The sequence below is a fragment of the Alligator mississippiensis genome, chromosome 1 (genome assembly GCF_030867095.1).
Source record: "Alligator mississippiensis isolate rAllMis1 chromosome 1, rAllMis1, whole genome shotgun sequence".
In the NCBI taxonomy this organism is placed as follows: Eukaryota; Metazoa; Chordata; order Crocodylia; family Alligatoridae; genus Alligator; species Alligator mississippiensis.
In genome coordinates, this window is record NC_081824.1 from 291609730 (window position 1) to 291636844 (window position 27115).

Sequence of the window (27115 nt, forward strand, 5' to 3'; positions counted from 1 at the left end):
TGATGATCCAGCCAGTTTTCTATCCACCTTACAGCCCATTCATCCACCCTGTACTTACTTAGCTTGCCTGTGAGAATGTTGTAGGAGACCATATCAAAAGCCTTGTTAAAGCCAAGGTATGCCACATACAGTCATTTTCCCACATCCTCAGAGCCAGTCATCTCATCATAAAAAGCAATCAGGTTGGTCAGGCATGACCTACCTTTGGTGAATCCATGCTGACTGTTCCTAATCACCTTCTTCTCATCCAAGTGCTTAGAAATGGATTCCCTGAGGATCTGCTCCACAATTTTCCCAAGGACTGAGGTGAGGCTGACCAGTCTGTAGCTCCCTGGATCCTCCTTTTTTCCCTTTCTTAAATATGGGCACTATATTTGCCCTTCTCAAATAATCCAGGACTTTTCCAGATTGGCATGAGTTTTCAAAGATGATGGCCAGTGAGTCTTCAATCACATCAGCCAACTCCCTCAGCACCCTTGGGTGTATCCTGTCCAGGCCCATGGACTTGTATATGTCCAACTTTTCTAATTAGTCTCAAACCTGTTTTTTTGCCACAGTTGGCTGCTCAACTCCTCACCAAACTGTGCTGCTAGGTGCAGTGGTCTGGGAGCTGACCTTGTCTGTGAAGACTGAGGTGAAAAAGGCATTGAGCACTTCAGCCTTTTCTATATCCTCTGTCACTAGGTTGCCTCTTCCATTCAGTAAGGGACCCACACTTTCTGTGATCCTCCTCTTGTTACTGACCTGCTTGTAGACCAGGGGTGGGCAATTTTTTGGGTGGAGGGCTGCTTACTGTGTTTTGGCAAGCCATTGAGGGCCACATGACAGGCAGCCAGGGACAGATAAATATTTTCTTAATTTTGGGGGGGGAGGAGGAGTGGCGTGGGCCAGATAGAATGGCCTGGCAGGCTGCATCCGGCCCCCGGGTCACATTTTGCCCAGCCCTGTTGTAGACCCTTCATGTCTTTTGCTAGCTGCAACTCCAATTGTCCTTTGGCCTTCCTGACTTTATCCCTGCATGCCCAAGCAATACTCTTATACTTCTTCCTAGTTGTTTGTCCAAGTTTCCACTTCTTATAAGCTTCCTTTTTCTAATTTAGCTTACTGAACAGTTCCCTGATAAGCCAAGCGGGTTTTCTGTCATACTTGCTAGTCTTCCTGTACATCAGTAAGGTTTCTTTAAAGTATAGCCAGCAATCCTGGACTCAAACTGGCTTCCCAGGGGAACAAAGTGGTCGGCATTCTCTTTCCTGTTTACCCTTCCAGAAGAAGGAATAGCCACCTCCATGTTCTTTGAGCTGCCTATCTCCGGCTTGCCAAGTCTTGCTCAGGGCAACTACATCAATGTGGTGTCACCCGAGTTCTTGGGGCATGATTGCAGTGCAGTGCTCTGGGTGTTCACTATTAGGGTTGTCCATGAGGGTCCTGATGTTCCGGGTCCTAAAAATGATGCTGTGCCATTGTTGGTATTTTTTACTGTAGCAAAGGTGATCCCATTGGATGCAATTATCCAGACAGGAAGAAATACAGAATACTGTAATAGACAGGCTGTGTTTAGAGCACCTTTTTTAGCTTCCTTCCCATGTGGGATGAGCAGAGAGGATCCTGAAGAGGACTGCTTAGTCACAGGTACAGCTGCTGAATTACACTCCTGTCTCATCCTTCATGACTTTCTTTTAACCGCCGCCTTCATGCCAGTTCATGACTAGGAGCTTCCAGACCTCACAAACCTGCTCCCATCACCATAAGCTGGTTGCCAAAGGGTTTGAATGTGCTAGAAAAGGTGTTTTTATGGAAGATGCCTGTGCGTGACTTCTTTTATTTACAGTTGCACATCAGCATCTACACAGCTCTTAACAGAACAGGACCTTGTTCTAATTGCAAGGAGATCAAGATAACTACAGATCTGTTCCACCATAGTCTTCATCTGCCTTCACAGCTATTGAGATTCTAACATCTTCTTCTGCCTGCTCTGCCATTGAGGACTTGTAGACCCATGGCAGGGGCTGGGCAGGCTTATTATTGTGGTGACCTGTACTCACCATGTCACAGCACCAACAAAGGATATCTGTGGCTTATCAGGAGGGAATCCATTGCCATCTGTTATCCTCACCACATCCTGGTGGTGCTGCCACTGCTTGGTCCCTGACTGCTTATTTGTCAGAGTTATTCCTGCTTATTTCACAGCTAACCTTCCTTGAAGGTCTTCCACTATCCGCCACCTGTGGACATGCTGGGTAGCAGTACAGCTCTGACCCACAGAATTGATCACTAACCATTACCTGGGTAACAGTTTGACTAAATCAGGGATGTTAAACTCACTTCACCTGCCCCACTGGGCCAGATCTGGACTGTGGGGATCCTTGTGGGCTGGATTTGGATGCAGTGGAGTGAGCAGCAAGGCAAGCAGCAACAATGGCAGGGTGTTAACGCAGCTGCCAGCATGCATTGCCAATAGGGTTCTGTGTCCTGGATTTTGGTGTCAGGCCCTGCCTTCACTTACCACTGAATCTCCAGCCCTGAAGGCCACCTGGCTTCATCAGATTGACACCACTGGACTAACTCATGTTATTTAGCTAACTGAATTTCTGAAACCTCCAGCTCCTCTCTGGATTGGGAGTGATTGATCTGCTGGGAACAGGGAACAAACATTTCTAGGTCTTGTTCTTCTCCACTGACTTGCAACATGGTCATGGATAAGTTATATGGCTCAGTTTACCCGCTTAAGAATAGTTAGCTACCCAACATGGTGTGGTTGGGTTTAATTGTTGCTTGTCTAGCCCACTGAAGTCCTTGCCTAACCAGACACCACAGTGAGCACTGAGAATGTGTACAGACAGCTTGAGATTAGAAGCCAGAATTTTTGGCTCCCAAACCAAAAGAGAATCTTGAGAAGTTGTAGCAGCAATACTAGTGTTTATATCCTCTGCCAGCCAGTCCTTCAAAGGCAACAGATTCACACTCACTTGAGCATGTCTCTCTCCTCATTCAGGAGAGAGAAATCATGTCCTAACCAATTTATCATGCTTTCATGACAGGTGCTCCAGGAGCCTGATCTAAAGATCCTTGAAGTCAATAGGAGTCCATCCACTGGTTTCAGTGGATACTAGACAGGGCTTTATAAGAGTAATAAGAATAATATTTATTTTCATGGTTATCATGCAGAGCTTTCAGTTTTGCTAAAGAAAAGTCTTAAATTGGTAAATCCTTGACAACTGTGCTGTTTAAACGAAAGACTCTTTTTGGTTGGTTTTGGAATGAACCAGAAAATTAAGTAAAATTTTAATGTTGACTGTTTTGCTTTACATGCACTGTTTGCTTGCGTTTAATAAATGTCACTTTTTTTGTTGCTAAAATTAGACAGAAAGCCAAAGCTTCAAAAATAGTTTTGTTGCCAATCAAACCATACTGATAATTTAAAGAATGAAATCAGTAATTCACTTTTTAGACAAATAATCAGTAAATATTTACCTAAATAAATAGGTCATGTAAAAGTCATATGGAACTTTGCTTTTTAAAAAATTTAAATGAACTCTACAATTATTAGATTGTACTTTTTGCCCAATTATTATTAGATTGTACTTTAGCCCAATTTATTAGCTGGTACTTTTTGCACAAAAATCAGAGGGGAGAATCACAGAGCCCACATACTATATCTACTGCACAAACATTTTCAGTACTGATAACTTCTAGCATCCAGAAATCATGATTCACTTGTCCAAAATGATCTAGTTGGAGATGGTCCTGCTTTGAGCAGGGGGGTAGATTAGATGACCTTCTGAGGTTCCTTTTAACCCTAATTTTCTACGATCCTATGATTCTGTGAAAATCATAAGATCAGCTTAAAAAAATCAGAGGAGCACGAAGGGTCACCAATTCATACATTCCTAGAGTTTAAATCAGAAGGCCCATTAGGTTCAATCTAGCCCGATCTAGGACCTAGTCCAATCTAGCCCATAAGAGTGCTTTGTATTTGAAATCTATGTCAGTTGTAATTTTGGAAATCTCCATTTCTGGTTACCAAACCTGTGGAACCTCAAAGAGGCCTGATTTGATAGAGGTGCTAAGCACATGCCCTATGAAAACCAGGCCCCTTTTAAAGTGTCTCAAGTTGGACATCCAAAAATTGAACTTCCCAATATTAATAGTAACTTTAAGAAACTTGGGGCTAATCTCTTATAACAACTACAGGCTGGCTACTTCAGCAGGACCTTTTAGCAAAAAGCAGCTGGAAGTGGATTGTGCTGAAATTCCTTTTTTTTTTTTCCTTTCCTTTCCCTGAAGTAACAGTAATCTGCTAAGTGTAAGACATTTTGTCTGGTTTTTATTTATTTATTTTTTGTTGTTAACTTTCTTTCTGGCATAAGCATGGAGGATAAATACAGACGAACATGTAAATACAGACACTAACAAGTGTTCTTCTTTGCAAATGTGCAGTTCAATGTTTTATGCTTATCGAAGTGTACACATTCCAGGGGGTTTTTTTTTAATAAAAAGATCTAGCCTAATTAGTTCATTTATTCTATGTGCAGAGAGCATTAGAAGAAATATTTAATGAATGTCTGATTGGCTCTGGCTCTGTAAATACAAATGAAAAGGCACAGCCAGCCTGGCTTTCACTTGTGAAGTCTCCCTTATTTAAAACATGGCTTCTTGGCACTGATAACCACACTGACCTTTATCCCTTCTTTTGCCTAGCCAAATCCCACACAAGGCAGCAAAGGACTTCCACAGCCCAACCCCTTGTGTGTGAAATGGCAAATAAAAAAAAGTCAATAAAATAAATAAATAAAACCTCTCTCTCTCCTCCAGTTCCCATGTTCCTCCCCCCCAAAAAATCCCAACCCACCCCAAACAACCCATTCCTTTTATCTGAATTCAACAAAATGCTTTCATGGGGGAAATGAAAGGAGAGTGGTCATATTATGCAATGTTTCTAGTTTAAATATATATGGAAACTTTCTGTATTCTTTTGTAGTTTAATTATTATGTAATGCAATTTTATATTCTTTTGTAATTTTAATTATGAGAAATACATGCCTTCCCCCCCTTCCTTTCCAGTAGCATATTTGAATTTGTAATACCATGTTGCCATGGCAAAAACTATAATCCTTTACTTCTTTAATGAAGATGTTCTTATATTTTTAGGAATATAAGAAGGAAAAAAAAATACATCAGTATTCAGTTGCTTGGCTTTCATGATGAGAACTGTACAATGGCTCTAGAAAATAAAACGGGTTTATTCATGGAAGGTATATACAGTTACAAAGGCATGTGAGAGAAGTGCCAGTGCTGGTCATGGAGGCTGAGGCCTAGGACTGCAGGTTCCAATACTCTGACTGTTTCATCTCAATGACACTTGTGAAGTGAATCTTATGTGAAGTACGCCGAGGTGGAATATCCTTGTGAGGCTGACAAAAGAGGGTTGGACATGTCAAATGGAATCAAGCTTAAAGAGCCTGGAGGAGCTGCCTATTGTCTTCAGCTCGTGCTATTAAATGTGGGATTAAAGAGGAAACAGCCCCCTGGCTCATTGGGCCCATTCAGGAGAAGCTTGTTCCAAAAAATTTTGACAGGGGTGGCTTCTATTCAGAGCCACAGCTGATATCACCCACCACACAAAGGGACGTCAGGGGGTTAATTAAAACCAGGTAATGGAAGGAATCAAGTACTGACACTTCACAAATGCCACAGTGGATCCAATGCAAGAGAAAAGACATATGGTAGGAAGAGCAACCTCCCTGCTGCCAGCTACTCTCTTATATTCAACCTGTGATTGACATTTGATTATTTTCCTGTGGAAACCCTAAACATTAGCAATTGGCTTCCATTCTTCTGTTGTGAAACATGAGCAGGATTGGTTAGCAAACAAGCTCCACGATTGCTAGTTCATATAAGCCTAATAGAATTCCAGATTTTCGACTCAAATACTTCTGCATTTGCCAGCTAAAAAAAAGCTGAATCCTGGTACACCATTCACTTATTCTCTTCGATTTACAAAATGCAGGCTTAAAGAGTCTTTTTACCACATAAGGCACTGGCATGAAACAACATCCAGTGTCCTGCAGGTAATGAGTCAGCAGGTCTGTTAGCTCTGTGTCTGTTCCACGTACACGCGATGGAAGTTTCCGAGAGCTGCAGTGAAAACATCCTGAGACCTCTGAATGCTCAGCCAGGGCAGAGCATACCCCCGGCAGCAAAGCTGCTTGGAGAGCTGAGCAATAGTACACAGAGGTCACAGCTACTGCTGTACCGAGAGACCGAGCAATTATTTAACCCACAGAACTGGGCAAAAGTTCTTTGGCTGAAACTTTTTTGAGGGCCAAAATAAAAAAGAAAGAGAGAGAGAGAGAGAGAGAGAGAGAGAGAGGAAGACTTGGTTAATTACTGTCAATTTCATTTATCTGTTGGTTAATAACCCCTCCCCCCAAAAAATATAAAAAATTCAGTTGACTATTTTTAAATGGAATATATGAATTATGTTTATTTCAAAAGAATATTTTACTACTATATTTACCTCAATTTATTTTTAAAAAGTTAAAATACTCAAGGATGAAATTAAACATTTGTTTCTGAACCTCCAATGGAATTTTCTTGAACTTTTTGTTGCAACAGAAAAAATAAATCTATTTTGAGTCCGCCACAAATTATTTACTGAGCTGTAGACAGCACCAACTCCAAAGCCATACCAATGGCTGGGAGGGGGCACAACCTTGGGAAAGAGTTTATCTTTACATTTTCTATATATATCACTTTAGAAGCAGTGGAAGCTAAACTGGAGTAAGATACTCTTTATCCCAGAATAAAAGCATCCAAACAGGGACTTATACTGTTACAACTACAGTGGTTTAACTACTGTAATAAGTTCCCATGTAGACAAGCCTCAGTTCAGCACAATCCCTGGACAGCTTGTAAAAGCAGATCTCATTCATGGTGTGACTGGAGGTTAAAATGGTCTCATATCAAAATACCCCAGACCTTTCCAGGAGGAACGTGGTGAAGACATAAGATGAAAAATGAAAAAAAAGCATTATTTATGCTGGATTCAGCCTATAATGCATTGTGACTACTGGAGTATAAGGACAGCTTAAAGTATGGTTCATAGACATATTCTGAGAGATTTGTGCTACATATCAGCAGTAGCATCTATATTACAAATAGGTTTTTTTTAAATAAATGACAATGATAGAATCCGGTCCAGTTTCTTTATAAGAGGAACAACTACATGCATGTTATTTGGCTTGATCTATACACATTTTGATTCAGTATTACTATTTTGTTTAGGGGTATGAAGTTTTACCAGTGTGATCCCTACAGTGGATGCAGTTATACCAGTATAAATGTGTCTTATACCTTAAGTATACCTTATTTCCCTCCTGCTATAGGAACACACCATATTTATACCTTCTTCTCTGGGAAGATGGCTATCACTGTAACTGCTATATTGTTAAAAGGGTATGACTTTTGTGCATAGACAAGCCCTAAAAATATTTCACCATAATATAGATAGCAGCCATCTAGAACAATTCCACTTCTGGCATATCAAGTGCAACTGCCACTGAATTCGGTAAGAACTGTATATGCTCAGATAAAAGGTTAATTTTATCTCTTGGATTTGAGAATACAGATTCATTGAATGGAAGTTTGCATGGCTGGGAAGAATTCAGTTTTAGTGTAGTAAGTCTTTTAAATCTCTAAATAGTTAACACATACAATATATAGCTGGGATTTACATTTCTCCCATTTTTACACATCCATTCTCATGGTCTGATCTTCAAACTTTTACGCATACAAGGAGGTCAATGGAAAGACTATTCATGTGATAGATGGTGCGCAGGGCTGGGTCTTTAGGTTTCTAAGCCTCTTATTTTGCTTCTAGTTAAAATATGGAGACAACAAGAGGACAGATTAAGTAACTCTTTGACCTCTTCAAGCTGGGCCTTTGCTGGCTTCTGAGCAGGGTCCTGTAACAGGGCAGATTTTTGACTGGGGAAACTGAAGCACTGACTCTGGTGGTGGGCCATTTCTTTCAAACACACCTTTTTTGTAACTTCTGCCAGCAGGTAATTAGAACCAAAGAGGGATCTGTTGAATCCCTGCAATGTGTGTCAAATCAAAGACTTTGAAGTTATTCAGTGAAAGAGGATTAGTCACAGTTCCAGTGAGATGTGGTAAAGACTAACCAAATGAAACCTAGTTCATAAGGCTTTGTGCATCTGTTAACAGCCAGTGGTTAGAAACATTTCCTTCTTGTAAAATAAGCATTTCACGCATTGGCTCCCTCTGAATAATCAATCCCTGCCTTCCTCAGTACTTTTTGTTCCTTTGGACTATTATCTATAAAACAAGATGTTTTGTTTCTACCTTGGTACCTTCTCTGATGTAATGAGAATTATGAGTTATGACCCTATAAGCAAAATGTTATTTTCATATAATTTCATATTTAAAAGACCCTAAATGCTCCATATTCCAAATGGAGCTTGTGGTACTGAAATAGGATGTGGAGACAAGGGGAAATCTGGGACTGACTGGGGAAGGATACTGAGACTGAGAACTAGTGGAACTAGAGGAAAAGAAGGTGATGATGAGACAGGGGAGACAGGTGTGACAAAGAGCTAGATTGTGGGTTAGGGAATGGCTGGCCAGAGAGACTGACATGAGGAGTTGGGTGGAGAGAGATCAGGAGCCCAAGGAGGGAGATCGGAACTGGGAGTCAAGGGTGATAAAGCACATGACCAAGGGAGGAGGATAATTAGAAGTCAAGGATGAGGGAGAGAGACAGATGAAATAGGAACGCAGGACGGCGATAACCAGTAGGGCTGTGCGAAGCTTCGATCCCCGATTTGATTTGGCAGCGATTTGGCCCGATTCAGTGGCCAAATCTCCGAATCCGAATCAAATCAGGAGACCCTTTAATCTCTCCGAATTGAATTGGAAACCTCCAAATCTATTTGGAAAGATTCGAAAAGATTCGAACACAGACACAGCTTTAAATGTTTTTTCTACATACCTCTAAGTAGCAGGCGCTTCGTGAATCCAGAGATGGTGGGGAGGATGGAGCATCCCATGGGAGCATGGGGGCCCAGCGTGCTCAGCGGCAGACCTGGAAGTGGACCAGAAGCACTTCCGGTCTACTTCCAGGTCTGCCGTGGAGTGTATGGGGGACCCTCCCCCTGCCCTTCGGCTCGGTGACTGGTGCCTCCTGTGTCTGGGGGGGCACCTGGGGTCCCCTCACAGCCAAGCACCAAGCTCAGGTGCCCTGCGCACTCAATGGTGGACCTGGAAGTGGACTGGAAGTACTTTGGTACCAGAATGGCTCACCTCCAAGCACGTGGAGGGCCCCCCTGCACTCCCATGGGACACTCCATCCGCCCCAGCATCACAGCTTTTACAAGCTGTGCTGGTATCATTATTAATGTTGCGGCTAAGAGGCAGGTAGAATTTTTTCATTAAAAGAGTTTCCTGTTAGAGAATGCTAGTTTACCAAACTAATTTTTCAAAATGTCATATATTATACCGCTGAGTGATGTTTAGAAGCTTTCATTTCAGAATCACTTCAGTTTGATTCCAAAATGAAACGCTCATAGAATCATGGAAGATAGGGGTAAGAGAGACCTACAGAGGCCATCTAGGTCTTGCCTTAAAGCAAGATAAACTCTATCAACCATTCTGGACAGATATCCTTAAATTAGAAAATTATTCCTGATACCTAACCTAAATCTCTGTTGTTGCAATTCAGCTACTTCTTGTCCAATCACCAATGGACACACAACAGTTTAAGACCCAGTTCCTTTTTATAGCAGTCTTTTACATATATGAAGACTGTTATAATAACTCCCTTTGGTCTTCCTTTTTTCTAGCCTGTGAACACACCCAGTTCTTTCAATCTCACCTCAGAGATCATGTTTCCTAGACCTGTGATAATTTTTACTGTTCTCCTCCAGCCGCTCTCTAGTTAGTTCACAGACAAAGTCTGGTGCCCAAAACTGGCCACAGTACCAGAGCTGAAGCCCAATCTCTGCTGAGTAGCATGAAAGGATTATTTCACATGCCTTTACAGGCTAATTTTGTTTATCCAGCCCAGTTCAGTGTTTGCTTTTCTTTGCTGTTTCATATGAAATTGTTGACTTATGTTTCTGATTTACTACAACCCCAGGATCCTTCTCAGTGGAACTGCTGGATAATCAGTCATTCCCTATTTTCTATTTGTGTAGTTGATGATTCTTATATAAGTACTTTGCTTCTGTCCTCATTGATTTGCATGCCAGTTGCACACCAAATGCATTCCAATTTGTCAAGATCATTTTGAATTGTAATCCTGCCCTCCAAGTACATATAAGCTCTCCTAGCTTGGTTTCATCTGTAAATTTAATAAGTCCAGTTTCAATTCTATCATCATCAATAAATATATTGATTAATACCAGATCCAGGACAGACCCCTGTGGAATCTCACTCAGTGTTATCCTTCCAGTTTAAGACAAAGCCACTCCTTACAGCAACCTTACAGTAACATTTCCCTAAATGATGTTGTAGGGGACAGCATTAATACTTTTTAATTTTATATTACTTTTACAATATTTTTAGCATGTCAGGATATCATGGCATGTTGGTTATAGGATCGTAGGAAAGTAGGGCAGGAAATGACCTCACAAAATCATCTAGTCCAACCCCTTGCTCAAGACAGGATCATCCCTGACTAAATCATCCCAACCAAGTGTCTGTCCAACCCACTCTTGAAAATGTCCATCATATCATAATGTATATAATGTCCATCATATCATGCCATTTTATGATGTGTTACCATAACTTAAGTATTTTCTCATTTTATTTAAAGCTTTAATATTACGGGCAGCTGCTATTTAGCAAATGGAGTAATTTATCCTACTTTCTAGAACAAAAGATCTCCTGTTTGTGTTTCAGTGAAAACAGTTTGATGCTTGGATGCTTTGAATAAGAAAAGGAAAGAAAACCACTTAGGCCCAAATTCTATTCCACTTCTAACACATTTAAGTGGCACCTTGGTGGCTTTTAGCTACCTAAGGGCACCTATACACGTGCATCGAGGCTGCTCCAATGTGCTTGAATTACATTCAGCAGACTCGAGTTTAATTGAGTCTGCTGGAGTGTGCCAATTACCATGTTCCAGCAGACTCCAGTGTCAAGTGTACCAGTGTCCCCATGCTGAAAAATGGCGGTGGGGGCGCTTTAACGAAAGCTTGTTTGATGAGCTTTAGTTAAAATGTCCCCACTGCTATTTTTCAGCATGGGGATGCTGATACATGTGATGCTTCAGGTGCTTTAATTAGAGTAGCTCTCGGAGCTGCTCTAATTAAAGCGTTCCACCTCACCACCATTGCATACGTATAAATGCCCTATGTCACTAAATGTGGTCCTATTTCATCTTGCCCAAGTTCTTGTAAAACTGTTAATGCATCTACTTTTGGAATGCACTGTCATCTTCTCCTCTGCGTGTCTCTATCATGAAACTCAAGGAGATTCCACCTAGCACAATAGCCTAGTGCAGTGATTCTCAACCAGGGTGCCACAAGCTCCTAAGAAGGGTCTTATAGCACCCAGACCTTGTGAGAAGATGTAAGCACTGGCTCTTCCACACACTGGGCACCTTGCATGTGCCCCGGCAACCTGGCAGGACTTTCCACAGCCCCTCCCGTCAGCTCTGGGATTATGGGAGAAGCAGGGCAGTGAGATGAGCTGAAAAGTGAAGCCCTGGTTCCCTGGCAGCCTCTAGGTGGACCTCCCCTATGCTCTAAGGGGCACGCTCTGCTGTGGGTACGTGGATGGACACAGGGCCATGCTTTTGCAGCCCAGCTAGTTTCCCTGCTCCTCCCATGCTCTCCTCCAACTCCCTGGAAGTGCAGTCTCCTCAGCTAGAGACAGGGGCAAGGAGAGGCAGAAAGTGGAAAGATAGGTCATGGTGGGCTTTTGTCCCCATCACCTGGCACCAGTATCTGCACCAGCAGCCACTGTTACTCCCTTCTGCTTCCTGTAGGGACAGGTGCTTCCTTCAGGGATCTGATGACCCACACTCAAGCTGCCCAATCTGTCCAACCAAGCTGTCCCTGCCAATACCAAACACCAGGCATTAACTCAGTGTCTGTACTCTCAGGGGTGCTTTATTCACCCTGCCATTCCGTGAGATCCTTTTAAGGGTGCAAGGAGGTAAGCACTTTAAGAAATAAATTAGTCTTTAAATGGGGTGCCACTAAATTCCAGAGAGTTATGGGGGGATGCCTTGAATCTAAGAAGGTTAAGAACCACTTCCCAGTGGTTAGAGATCTTGGAGAAAAGCTTGGGCAGAAAACACTTTCCCAGATAAATAACTTGTCTCTGACCCAACAATGCAATAACTGGGCTTCAACCTTCCACATGTGAAGCATGTGGACAACCCTTAATAGGATACACACTGACATGGCCAGTGTGGCCACCTGATGTACAAGTGGCACTTAGAAACCTTGCCTGGCTGCAACTGTGGAAACCCTGACCAAACCATGGAGCACATAACAACATCTTGTCCCAGATATAAGTTTGAGGGTGATGTCCTAGAGTTACACTCACTTTCCAGCAGGGCAGTGGTCTGGTTGGGGAATTTGGAATTAAAATTGTGATGATAGCTCTTGCTCCTAAAGCCCTATGAAAGAAACAAAGAAGTGGATAGAGCACTTGCTTAGGAACTGGGAGACCTAAGTTTTAAGCCCCACGCAGCCTGATGGGATTTGAGCTCACATTATCCACTGCTAAGCAAGTGCCCTAACTAACAAGACTATGGGGTAGGCAGAACTGAGGACATCCTCTATCCCTCCTATTGAAGCCGAGTCACTGGGTGGAAAGGAATGCAAGAATCAGTAAGGCTTGAAGGAAGAAAAACATGCATTTATAGCCCGAGGGGAAGAGGACTGCTTTGAGAAGAAGAAGGTTACTGCTTTTGGCAGAAAAGGCTCCCAAGTTGATTGGAAATGTTATGTACAGTCTGGAGTGGGGTGACTTTTAATTCCCTGCCATCTTCCTGTAGGTGATTCCCTGCTCAGTGCTTAACAGGGGTGTGCGAACTGGGCCGTATTCAATTTGGATTCAGATTGGGCCCAATTCAGGGGACAGCGATTCAATTTGTTGATTCGGATCACTGTCTCAATTCGATTCAGCCAAATCCAAAGATTTGATTGTGATTCAGAGAATCAGTGATTCGGCCATAGATACAGCTTTAAATGTTTTTTCTATGTACCTTGAGGTACCAGGCGGGGCTTGTGAACTCTGAGATGCTGAGGCGGATGGAGCATCCCACAGGAACGTGTGGGATCAGGGCCCCCCGTGTGCTCGGCAGCGGACCCAGAAGTGGACCAGAAGTACTTTCGGTTCACTTCCGGGTCTGGTGCTGAGCTTGTGGGGGACCCCAGCTCAGTGATTGGCCGGGGGGGGGGACCCCGGGTGCCTCCCCAGACCCAGGAGGCACAAGTTGCCAAACTCGGGGGTGAGGGGAGGGTCCCCTGCGTGCTCTGTGGTGGACCCGGAAGTGGACCAGAAGTGCTTCTGGTTCACTTCCAGATCCACCGCCAACCATGCTGGGGACACGCCCCCTGCACTCCCATGGCATGTTCCATCCACTCTACCATCTCAGCATTCATGAGCCACCTGGTACTTTGAGGTATCTAGAAAAAACATTTAAAGTTGTGTCTATGTCCGAATCATTGAATCTCTCTGAATCAATTCGAAGGTTTCCGATTTGATTCAGAGAGATTAAAGGGTGTTCTGATTCAATTCAGATTTGGAGATTTGACTGCCGAATTGGGCTGAATCTCTGCCGAATCAAATCAGCGACTGAAGCCTCGCACAGCCCTAATGCTTATGCACATGAAGTTAGCCATTAATAGAAGAGCTGGGTATTTCTATAGGGCAGAATAGATCTAGTCTATTGCATTAGGCCTTCCAGGGAGAGAACAGAAGAACTATGCACTGGCCTGGGTACAAAAGGATTATACTTATTGGCTTACATATATATATTTCTGCACTTTCATAGCTAAAGTAGGATTTGGGCCTCACTACTCATTAGAACAGTTTCAAGTTTTTGTGAAGCAAAAATTCTGGGTTTCAACAAACCCTAGTTGCTAGGTCAAATATATAGAAATTGAGAAATGCCTAATTACACAGGCAATCTTATTTTATTTCAGACCCCTTGTGATTACATAGACTATGATGCAGTCTTCAATAATATGATCACATACAATATTTTCAGTGAGAGGCCCACCTCATTCAGTGCACAGGATGGATCTGTTCTTGGGGCTGAAACAAGGTTGTCAAGGAGGCTTAGCATCTTGTCACACATTATACTTAGAATGTGTTAACTGCACCTAAAATGTGAGCATCTATGCATTCAAACAGTTAGACATATGCTAAGTGTAATTGTGTCATAGCAAAGTTAGGACTTTTCATGTGAAGAGTATCTCCAAATCATATTGTGGAGCATCTCCAGTAATACATGTACAAGTATTACTTGTATGTGATAAGTAACACACATTATCTGACCACTCCATGAAAATAATACGAGCACAGCTTGCTGATTGTCAGTCCCGGCCTCAGCATCATGCCAGAGTCTTTAACAGGCTCAGGTACAGTGTGGGGGCTGGAAACCACAATCAGCTGATTCTTCCTCCCAGCCCCCACACCACACCAGAGTCTTGAACTGCCAATCAGCTGATTGTCTGTCCCAACTTCACACTGCAGGACAATTGAACTGGCTCTTGTGTGGTCCAACACCCTGTTGCACATTACACTTTAGAGACTGTAATAAGCATTAACATGTGACTGCTCAGAACATGTCCTAGCTTCTAATACAGCATGGTAATGCTTACTGTGATCTATATAAAACACATGCTAAGTGTCCTTGTGACAAGGCCCTTATCTGTAGGGCCTCTGCCTCATTTGTTTCAGAATTGAATTGCAAAGTCTATGGTGAATGTAGAAACAACTATCTGCTGAGAGGGTAAGAGGTGTTGGTGTGACAGGTTTGTGTCCCAGTAGTGGCCGTGATGCCCCAGGCCATGCAGTTCCTACCCCAGCTCTAGCTCTAAGGGCCCTCACCCCCTTTACTCACCCACCATGCCTTTGATGTTATTTATTTATTTATTTATTTATTTTTAAAGGAAACTTTTGTGTGTTCCAAGTCAAATTAGCTAAATCAATTTCAAATCCGTGAGTCATTCAAAAACCAAATGTGGCCCTACTACCAGCAAACATCCTCCATTCCCACCTGGGGCTTCATATGTTCCAAATCCTTTGGCAGGCATCCTACATGGGGGCCCAAGCCTGGAAGCTTGGGGTCTGGATGTCTCCGAATTTCCCTTGTCCTCAGCCATATGGCCACAGGAGCAAGGAAGAGTCTCCCACTTCCATAAAGTCAGTGTGTAGCTGAGATCCTCCCGCTGGAAGCTGGCCAGTGGGAAGCTAATTATAAAGCTCTCATAGGGAGTCGTGTTTGCAAGCAGACAAGGGTGCAACCCTCCACTACACGGTGCCATTTGAATTGTATTAGCATGGTCAGGGTACGTCCCCTGCCACCATCATGGTCATGGTATTTTCCCTTTAGGAAGGAGGCTGCCTGACGGTCTTAGAGCAAGCCCACTGTTATTTATGTGTCGGAATTTGTCCTTCTCAGCCTCCACCCTTTTGCTCTTGCTGAGTCCTCTTGCTCTAGTTCACTGACTGGACTGGGGTTCCCAGCTTCTGGTCTTGCCCTATTGGGCTTCTGAGCCTCCCTGGACTCTGTCTGTCTGTCTGGGCACCAGGTCCTAGGTGTATCCACTCTAAGGCTTACCTCACCCCTCTCAGGCACTATGGGATTGCCCATCACCTTTCTAGGCATGCCAGGAATGGGCAACTGGTGCCTCCTGAGTCTGGGGGGGGCACCAGATTGCCAACAGGGGGGCAGGTTGCCTGTGACAAATCACTGACCAGGGGTCCCCTGCAGCCAAGGACCAACCGCGGGGGGAAGGAGGGGTTGTCCCAGGGGCCAATCACCACTGGCACTTCCGGTTTCACGGCTGGCACTTCCAGGGGGTGTGTGGCTAATCTCAGGGGGTGCATGTGCACCAGCATCCACCCTCTATGCATTGCCAATTATGCTAAGTGCACCCCCACAGGTGCTACGAGACTGCACCTCATGAGCACTATGGAATTGCCCCTCTGAGGGTGCTCAGTGCACCCCTTGCAGGCACTGTAGGATTTGCCCCTCTTGGGCACTATGGGATTGCTGTGCTCCCTCCTGCAGGCGTTATGGGACCTCCAAGCCACCCCTCACAGTTCACCTAAACCACCAGATCTTCTCTCAGTATGCTGAAACCAAACTTCAAACACAAGCCCTTCTGGCTATAACAAAACTACTACCCAACCCTGGGTCATAATCAGCTGCTAGCCCTCACCTTCCTTAGCTGTCTCAGGGCTCAGCACACTCACAGATTGCCTCTCAGTCCCAGCACCTCTGCAGAGCTCTTCCCTGCTCAGCCTTCATGGCCAGACTGCCTGCCCTGGAGCTGGCCTGCCATCTTTCCTAGGGTCCGGCCCCCTTCTGATCAGGTGACTCCCCTGGTTGCTTGCAGGTACCTGCTAATTAATCTAATTAGCTGGTCTCTATAGCAACCCAATTCCAGCTGCACCCTCCCTGTCCTGCAGTGTGACGGATCCCCTGGGCTCTCTGTCATAGTTAGGGACAACAATTTTTGGTATCCATGTTATAGAAATCAGCTGTGTGTGGAGGGAAGGGGGACTTCTTTATTTGCTACTTACTAAGATGGAGGAGTTGTTTGAGAACCTGAAGATGGAAGGCAACTTGGATGACAGTGATTACAAAGTACGAGAAGGAATGGAAGGAAGACCATGGGAGAATAAAGATAATACTGGACTTTAAAAACATTGGACTTTCAGAAATTCAGAGAACTGGTGGCCGGGATCCCATGGTAGGCAAGTCTAAGGCAAAATAAAGTACAGGAAGCTAGTGGTAGTTTAAGAAACATCTTAATGGCCCAAGAGTGGCTATTCTGACATGAAGAAAGGATAGACGTGCAGCAAGAGACCAGCTTAGCTAAACAGAGAATTCTCCAATGACAAGAAAGGAATCTCACAAAAAATGGAAACTTGGCCTTATTGTTATAGTTGAGTGTAAGAGTATAGCATGGACAAGTAGGGAGAAAATTCAGGAAGGGCAAGTCATAGCTGACAATGGACATAAAGGCAACAAAGGCATTCTATAAATATATTATAAGTAAATGAGAGACCATGTAAAATGTAGATCCCTTAATGAACAATGAGAAAAAGCTAATAATGGACAATACAGAGAAGTCTTCAATGCCCTTTTTATTTCTTTCTTCACAAAAATTCTCAACTATCAGATAACAACAACAGTTACCAGCAAGGAAATGGGAGTAGATAATCAGCATGAAGTTGGGAAGAAAACAGATTAGAGAAACTTCGATAAACTGAGTATCTAGTATTAGAAAAGCCCTTAGATAACATATGCATGACTGCCACTGAAAAATCGGTTGAGACAGAATATGTTTCTGAAGAGACAGGTTTGAACAATATGCGAAAAATACATCCTGGGGCAATGCATTGGACAATAAGAAGAAAAGTGTATATTGAATAGTTTTCATTATATGAGTGCCATCCATTCTGTGCAGTAAATGAGGCAGGGAAAAATAGTATGTGATCATGTACTTAAAAACTGTATAATAATGCATGCACACAAATTAAGCTTGCACAGGCTGCCTTACTTGTGGCATTTCCTAACTTTTAAATGTTTGACTGTGCTCCTTAATGAAGCTGTAACATTGCTTTTGTGTATATGTATGTAGTATTTTATAGTCAATACATGTTCTGAATTTCTGCCATTTGCATGGTTATGTACAGATCTCAACACTTCAGAATTATGATCTGATTTCCAGAACATGATGCTATGATAAAGTTCAGTCCATCTCCCAAATAAGTCAGTCACTTTACTAAAAAGCACCCTAGTCAAGCTTCCAAATATCCAGGGGTTTATCCCCCACACTACTATTCCCCTGAATCTAGCAATTAAGGTTTGCCACATTAAGACTTACCTGGATGACATTTTACATCATGTAGAATTAATGTCTAGAATTATTATTATTATCTAGAATTATTTCTCAAACATGCTGGATAGAGGCACAACCTCCAGAATAGGACTTCCTAGCCTTCGAACACCAGAAGCTATAAAAGCATTATTCCCAAAGAGTATGTCATGGCATTCTAGTGTGCCACAAGTGCATCAGAAATGTACCATGAAAAATGATATTTTATCAGTATCTAAGCCACGGAGCCATATCTTCCTGCTTCGGGGCTCCCTACGGGTCTGGCAATTTGGTGATGCAGGTGCAGTGGCAATTAACACTACCACCATTCCTGTGTCACCAAATTTCCAAGGTCTGCATATGTAACCCTTCTGCTGAGCACCTGTCTGTAGCAACAAGGACCAGGTTCAATTCTGGGGTACTAAATATAGTTCACCTTGGCTCGAGTCCCCACCCGGACCACCTGGGAAACACTAAATGAATCACTAGGGTGTCCAATAAAGCCAATAACCCTTCCCTTCCAAGTGGTATGAGCACAAACCCCTGATTTATCACAGAGGCAAACACCAGAACACAAGAGATGGTCAAGAAAAACAAAAACACTGTCCTGGTTCAAAGTATACCCTGTATCACTCCAGCCCTTCTGGGGAGCCTTCGACCCCAGACTCAGAAGCCTGAGGGTGGGAGGAGTCTTGACTCAAAAGAAGTTAGTCCCTGGGAATTTGGGTGGGTCATCTCCCACACCATTACTGTCTGCTGGGGGTGCCAGTTCCCTCTGCCTTGCAAAGGGCCCTTCAGTGAGTTGATGTAGCTCCCCCGAGCTACAGAGGAGCACTGATCTTTGCTCCTGCTCTGGATTCCCGTTGATGTGACTCTGCCAAGCTGCTGTGGAGTGCTGATCTCTGCTCCTGCCTGAGTGTCTGTGGGGTGGCGGGGAGCTACCAGCTCCTGCCCTGGACTCCCAGTCCAAACCCCACATGGCTGGCTACTTGACTTGAAACCATGACTCTCTGTACCACCAGGCCTCAGGCTCCAGCAACCATTCCAGTGTTCTCCCTCCCCGCTGCCAGGGAAAAACAGAGAGCCCGCCAGCCCAGGTGGCCTGAACCTTAAATAACTTTTCTAACCTTATCACAGCATCATTGGAAGTCGGCTAATGCAGACCAATCAATTCAAAGGTGGTCAGCACTCCAGGATTTGGCCAGAGTTACTAACCTGGCTTTACAGGTTCTGTTGAGGACTCTTAAGGCAATGGTCTGGACAAAATGAGGGGGCTGGGAGATGGTCCACTCCAGTCCTAGAAGATGCATAATATACAACAATTATGTCACACAGAAAACATGATTATGCTTTACAGCCAAACATGATATACAGCACCATGAAACACACTTTAAAGCACAAAATGACTTGTACAGTTTGGGTGTGCTGAGCATGCTTGTATCAGGCCCCAGCCAAGCTGGCCTCATGTGGAGGGCTTGGGCCCTGGCCAGGCCTGTACAATGTGGAATCAGACCCATGGACCAGATCCAGGATAGGGATTGACTCAGCATTGCTCACCCAGCCTGTAGGACCATAAAGGTGGGGACCACTATGTAAGTTGTATATGTACATGTATGTGTACACACACATACACACACACACATACCTTTTTGGGTAGAAGAGTGAAGTATGCCACCAATTTTAATCCAGAAAAAGAAATGTGCCCCAGGTATCAAAAGTTTGGGAAACACTGGGCGCATCTACACGTGATGCTACGTAGCCATAACAATGCACTCCCTCGTTATAGTGCATTGCTATGGTGATGTAGCAGCTAAAATTAACTGTGTGCCACTGGCACAGCACAGCATGGGCTGCTACTGCACCGTCATTTAGTACTTCCAAAAGGAAATAACAGTACAGTAACAACAGTACAGTAACAACAGCACCATAGGGGCACGTGTAGATGCACCTACTGCTATAGAAAAAGAGGGGTAGGGAGTAGATCAGTCTGGATGGGCCCTGCATAAATGCTTTTTCCCTCAGCATCCACTCTGCCACTGGGAGGTCCTGGGTTAGATGGACTTGTGATCTAACCCCCCACACAAATGTGGGAGGCACATTTAAAAACAAATGGCAACAGCTGATATATAGCTCACAAGTCATCATGACATTTTTCTGTTAGTTTCATAAATATTATAAGGTATTGAGCATAAGCAGTTGTGATGAATCTCTTGGCAACATATAGCAAAAGACAACGTTTATGTCCCATCCAGCACATAGTTCTTATGGGCCTCTGCATAAGGAAGGTATATACAGAAGCTTCAAACAAGGAGGGTTTGCAGGATTGGCTCCAATGTGATAGCGGTCATCCTTATTTCATTCAGTAACTATTTTTGGTTCATCAAGTAATTATACTGGTTTCTAACTCTGGCATTAGTGGCTTTTCTAAGAAAACTAGTAGGACTAACTATATAGCATGCATACACATATTGCAAAAACCAAAGTTATTTTTGCCAGATCCTGCTTTGCCTTTTCTTATACACCCAAAACTTCCGTGCATATCTCTTGCATGACAATAGTAGTAAGACTTGATTATGTCCTTTCCAAAATACAACTATTCTTATGAAGAGACTTTTAAAATTTTGATGGATGCCATAGGTGTTTTCAGGGATCCATTCCTAAAGTAGACTGTGTGTTGAATATCTTATGGTAAAGATATTAGTATTGTTATAAGCTTAATTCTTATATTTCCTGATTTAAGGTGCTTGACTTCTCAGCTAGGACACTGTATTAGGGATCATTTAATAATTCAGTGTACTAAATACATTCTGTGTACTTCTAACTGCATTCTGCATGATCTCCCTTAAAAAGTAAAGTAAATATAAATTTTAGGGGGACTGGATGTCTCTGGTCATAAAAAACCTGTAGTAGGTAGCTTAGACCATCAGAGAAGTGAGGTGTTGGAATAGCTTTCCAATAGGAGTAATAGGGGCAAAAAAACGAACTAGTTTTAAGATGGGACCCAATAAGTCTATGAAGAAGATCATATGATGTGGTTGCTTGCAAGGACCTCAATTTTCAGTGATCTAGGAAGTCCCTTTCAGTCCTGTGCCCTATACATCCATGTTTATCTTGAGTTTGTTGGTTTGTAATGGTCACAAACCTTTAGTATTAGTGAAGCCCTATGTAAAATGAGATTGGCAGCATTAAACAATGCATAGAGGACAGATATCTGTATCACAAAATACAGCACCACAACTTGTTTGAATAAGTACACTCATTGACAGGGTCATTCTGGAAGCTAAGGACCGAAAGGACATGAGCTATAACCTGGCCTTTAAAATGGGTTGATCTGCCCTGGCACACTGGCAGAGGCACACTGATGGCACTTGCATCACTGCTACTGTCCTGTACCTGTCATCTGGATCAACCAAGAATTCAGTCCTCAGCACTGTCAGACATTTGTCCAGATACTACATTTATATAACAAATATGAAAATCCTACAAGTGGGAATGTACAAAGTGTTCAGAAATCGAAAAAAAATTAACATGTTGACCAGAGTAGTCTAACTAAGCTCTAGTTTAGAAGCTACTCACAATTAGCAGCTGCCCCTTCACCATGCAAGCTTCATGGGAAATTAATTAAATGTAATGGATGCCATTCTCAATTTGAAGCCACTTTTTATTTAAAGCTTCAGGAGGAAGCAATTACTTGTAGTATATGCCAGGACTTTTGAAAGAAATTAAAAAGGAAAATAGGAAATTTTCTGATTCCTGAAACCAACATAAATCTATTCTTTACTCTTATATAAAAATATTTTTCAATGTTTAGCATTATGACTTAGGTATGTGTTCCCATTAAGCAGTTTCTTAAAGAAAAGTTTTCATTACAGATAATTTTATTACTGTCTTATATCTCCAGACTATTCTTTCTTAGCTTTCTTTTCATTTTTTGTAACACTCCTAGGAAACCCATTGACTTATTTTTTCCCAAATGGTGGTGCATTGATTGCAGTGTGAAGCTAGGTGGATAGTAGCCTCCCCATCCTGAACTGTGACAAAGAGTTGACCTCCTGAAAATGTTTGCAAACTGAAATTCTGAAAAAGAGTGGACTGAGTCAATCAAAAGGTGTCACTTCAATAATTCCAACATTTTGCATTTTGACTTTTATATTTTACATTATAACTTTTTTTAATTAAATGTCATTGTCATTCAGCTGAAAACTTAATTTTTTCATTTATAATCTCAAAACTTAATTTTTCAGTTCCCACTACCCCCAACTGAGCCTTTTCTACAAACAGTTTTTGTCTGTAGTAACTAGAGATGGGCAAGAGATGGGCACCAAGTTAGGGGTGCTGGAATCGCCTCCCACCCCTGTGCAGTTCATGCCTTGGTAGTATTCCCATGTTGGAAACTCTGAAACAGTTCCTGGCTGCTTTAAGAGCAACCGTTGCAGTGGGTAGAGTATGCACCGTGCAGCAGCTCAGCTGGGACTGGAGTTCCCAGCATGGGTAACAGTGCTGTTCCTCCACTCAAAACCCATGATTTCAGATCTTGTGCCCTCCACCCCCAGACTCCAACCCCCCTACCCTTGCTCTCAGATGGTATGCCTCCCCTTCTCCTCTTGGATCCCATGCCCCTCACTCACGCCTTCAGATCCCATGCTCCTCACCCTCACTCTTTGACCCTGTTCCTCCCCCTGCTCAGGATCTGTGCCCCACACAACCCCACCCTTGCTCTTGAAACTGCATACTATGCCTGTCATACTCTCCCAACTTTCCCACAGGGTTTGCCCTGGGTAGCAACTCTGCTTGTTATACCACTGGATTTAGTTTCCATTAATTGGATCATTCTTGCCAAAGAAAAATGATATATTGTTACAAGATTCCTCAACAGGTCTGCTTCAGTGGAACTTCATTCATTTACACCAGGTCTAATTTGACCCATTTTCAATAAGATAGGCATAACTGGCTAGGACTACACCTGGGGCAGTCCTCCCTCCAATTTCCTTCTGTTCTTTCTGGCTCTAGAGCAGGGGTGGGCAAAATGCGGCCCACCAGGCCATTCTATCTGGCCCGTGGGGGCCCTAAAAAATTTAGAAAATGTAGAAAATTAATATTTATCTGCTGCCTGTCATGCGGCCCTCGATGGCTTGCCAAAACTCAGTAAGCAGCCCTCCACCCGAAATAATTGCCCACCCCAGCTCTAGAGGCTGTGCTGTGGGGAGTACTAAAGTGCTTGTTTTATTGCTGCCTTGTTTTAATGCTGCTGCTGATGTTGAGCTCTTATGTGCTAAGTGCTGTACAAACATGTAGCAAGTGATAATCCTTGCTCCAGTTTGAAGGATTCACATCTTTGCATTAGTATTTCTGGGATATAAAAATGGGCTATGTTTTTTTAAAACTGAATGTAAGATTGTTTCCCATCTACTGATAAGTTGCTAAAACACCATTTATGTTTGGATGTTCCAGTGTTGTTTGGCATTCCCGAGTCTCAGCTGTCCTAGCTCCACTAGCCACACTGAGGACCTATCCTTTTGTTTTTTTCTATCTGTTCAGACATTTCCTCTTCCTAGCTTTTTAGACCCATTCAAACATTCCCTCTTAAGGATGAAAGGCCTGATGCAAAGCCCATGCAATCAACAGAAGTTTCAGATTGACTTTAGTAGACCATGGATCATGCCTTAAATGAAAAATAAACAGGAAACCAAACTTTTTATTAGCATAAATGATGTTTTCTGAAGGATACCAAGTGCTAACCCTGGATCTCTAAATCAGTGGTTCCCAAACTCTGACAGATTGCGCACCACCAATTTAAAACGATATGACCTTAAGTACCACCAGCAAATTTTTCAGTTCAACCTTAAATACCACCAGCAAACTTTTGTCATATAAAGTAATTATAATACATCCGTTAATGCTTACCACTAACAGGTTGTTTGCGTACCCCAGATTGGGAACCACTGCTCTAAATAATTATGAAATACATTCACCTCCCCAGTGCCAGTAGTAACTGTGCAACTCCCCTGTAAAGACCTATTCAGAAGCATTTGCTTTTATTAGGTGGAATAGACCTCAGGTGCTTCTTTCAGAACTCATGGTTTCATCCCTTAAAGACTCTCCTCTCATCCACATTAAACCAAGCCGCAGTTTCACAGGCCATTACTCAACACAGCTTACGGGGCTTCATTTTGAATAGCTGCTCTCTTCCTGTTCTGGCTTTGGAACATTTCCCCTAAAGATAAAACACTTCTGTCTTTCAGCAGGGTTTGACAAGTGCTTGCAAAGTTCTCTTTCTGGTTAGCCACAGTGATATAATGAACTCCCATCCTGCTCTGCTCGATAAAGAAAATAGAGGTCCAAATGTGTCACTTCCAGCCTAATGGGACAAATCACCTCCTCTGGTACTCTCCAGCAAATCTTACCACCAGGGTGACTAGAGAGGAGGGGGAAGGAGATTTTCTGAGTCTCCCTTTTCCTTCTGAAAAGAGGGAAGAAAGTAAAGTTGCTGTTACTTATCAGACCTTGTTTGAAAAATATGGGAAAAACAAAAGAAAAATTCCAAATGCATCTGATGTTTATTCACGTCATAGCTATCAATGAAACTAGTCAAAGTGCTTAATTGGTACGCTAACTACTTTTCAAGTAGAACCATATGGTTTCTTTAAAATGTCCTTTTAATGTTTAATTTGAAGCAATGATGTGCCATCATCAGCTGTGTGGATAAGACCCATAATTGACGAATAATGAATCACATGCTCTAACTCTGATTCTAGCATCACAAAATTAATCCTTTTAATCACCTGGAGTTAATTTTTTTCATAGAACGTGCTGTTAGGTTTGTTTGACTGGCCAAATAGTGCCACTTCCTGGTGAATGGCATACATTAAAAAGATGTACTCCAGGGTCATAGTCTGTCAGCACAGCTTCTGGATCCAACATTGCAGGACTTCTCCAAATAAAATTCCCAGAAAAGCCAAGCTGAAAACTACAGGATCAGGCCCTTAGAAATCTCTCTGTGATGAGAGATTCAATTTTCTCTCCCATACCAGTGAAAAGAATAAAGGCATATCAAAATGTGGAACAATAAATATCAAACTTAGTCAGGCTATAATTACCTTCAGAGTCCACTTTTCTTCTTTTGCATGAAAAGTTTTAAGGCTTAACTTGCACTGTCTACTGTGTCCGCTGCCAGTTAGACCAACGGTTCCCAAGCTCTGACAGATTGCACACCACCAATTTAAAACGATACAACCTTAAGTACCACCAGCAAATTTTTCAGGTTAACCTTAAGAACCACCAACAAATTTTTGTCATATAAAGTAATTACAATAAATTTGTTAATGCGTACCACTGACAGGTTGTCTGCATACTACCAGTGGTACCCATACCACAAATTGGGAACCGCTGATTTAGATTGATTATACCAAGAAGCATGTGCGGTAGGATGACCCCTTTGTCCCCCATACCAGCCCTTACATGCATGCTTCTTTTTCTCCAAACCCTGGGATTATCACAACTTCCAGGTGACATTCTGGAGCGTATGCTCACCTTGATACCATTGAATTTAGGCACTTAGGGTGTTTATACACATGCCTTGGGAGTGAGAGGGGGAGGGCAGCCCTTTAATTAGAGCAGCTTTCAGTTGCCCAGAGCGTTTCATGATACACAAGATGCTGGAGTCTGCCGGAGCATGGTAACTAATTACTACACACCAACTGACTCAATTAATTGAGTCTGCTCCAACTCAACCTTGTTGCTCATGTATAGGTGTCCTTAGGGCCAGATTGTAAAGTTAGATGCCCTCATGTCAACATTTATATACTTAGAATCCTATTGAAGCTCCATGGGAGTTTGGGCGCTCAGTACCTCTATAAACCAGGAAATTAATCCTTGTCAGCTTTCATAGCTGTTACACATGCAAATATTGAAATGGAAATGAGAAGAAATTACCTAGTTTCCAAGTTAATGTCCTTGCTTAGATCAGAATAGATAATAAACTTACAGCAATATTCTAAAGTTACATTTAATCAAAGAAGATACTTGTGCAGTAACACTTAAAATAAGTAAAATATCAATAATGATTTGGCTGGTGTTCATTATAACACTGAAACATTTGTGCTATGTTATTTTTCCATTGCTACCTTCATGCCTTTCATATAGAGGCTGAATTGATTATCCCTATCTGTCAGAAGCATCCAGCTCTGGCATTATTGACCCCATGCAGTTAATTGTGCAATTATCTTTCAACTCTGCAATGAAGTGTCGCTTATTCTTATGGTCTGAATTTTAAAATCCTACTATTGAACTTCTGTGCATGGACCTTTAGCTAAGGCTGAATAAAAGTTCAGATTATCCATTCTTCCTCATACTAATAAACATAAAATAGTTACACAAAGCTATATATGGTCTTTCTATGGAAATCTATTTTACAACCGTTTTAATAGTACAATGTCTAAAGACTACCTATTGCTCTTAGTGAAGGCTACTGATTTCATGAAACCTACAAGCAGAAGGTAGTTTACATTAAGAGTATTTGAAAATTTAAAATTAAATGAGGAAAAGCCCAACAACACTGATATAGAAAACAGTTCCAAAACATTTCACTGAATCAGTGTTATCATATGGCTTTGATGCTTTGTTCTCTCAAATACAAGAACAAACTCTTTCTTCTCTCATTAACATGACACTAGATAAAAATCTACACACTGCTGTTTACACTTAGAGTATCTCAACAAAGGCTGCAATATGGAGAAGGATCCTCCAAGAGCTTTTATCGTTTTTAAGTAGACTGACAACATGTGAAAAGATTATCTCATGCAGTTATGGTACATTTAAGGGTGATCTTGCATTTGAAGGAAAAGGATGAGGATTGGGAAATTGGATTCTGTTACAAATCCACAAAAAGGCTGTAATGGAGCAAATCACACAGTCCATCTTTTTTGAACTGTCTACTAGCTTTGCGGTAGTCTCAGGATTTCAGCCATCCTGGGTTTGATTTTCAAAAGTGCTCAGAATCCATAACTCCCAGTTCATTCAGT

The 27115-nt window shown here is 42.5% G+C and overlaps 1 long non-coding RNA gene across 2 annotated transcripts in view; it reads right to left on the minus strand.

Annotated features, from left to right (window-relative positions):
- Positions 1-5129: 5129 nt before the first annotated feature.
- The window catches only part of LOC132250145 (uncharacterized), a 52606-nt gene continuing 30620 nt past the window's right edge, over positions 5130-27115 (minus strand). For both annotated transcript variants that reach the window (XR_009461748.1, XR_009461746.1), the window contains exons 3-4: positions 19311-19392; positions 5130-6310 (exon numbers count right to left, since the gene is read on the minus strand). This is a non-coding gene — a long non-coding RNA (uncharacterized LOC132250145). The remainder of the gene's footprint in view (positions 6311-19310; positions 19393-27115) is intronic.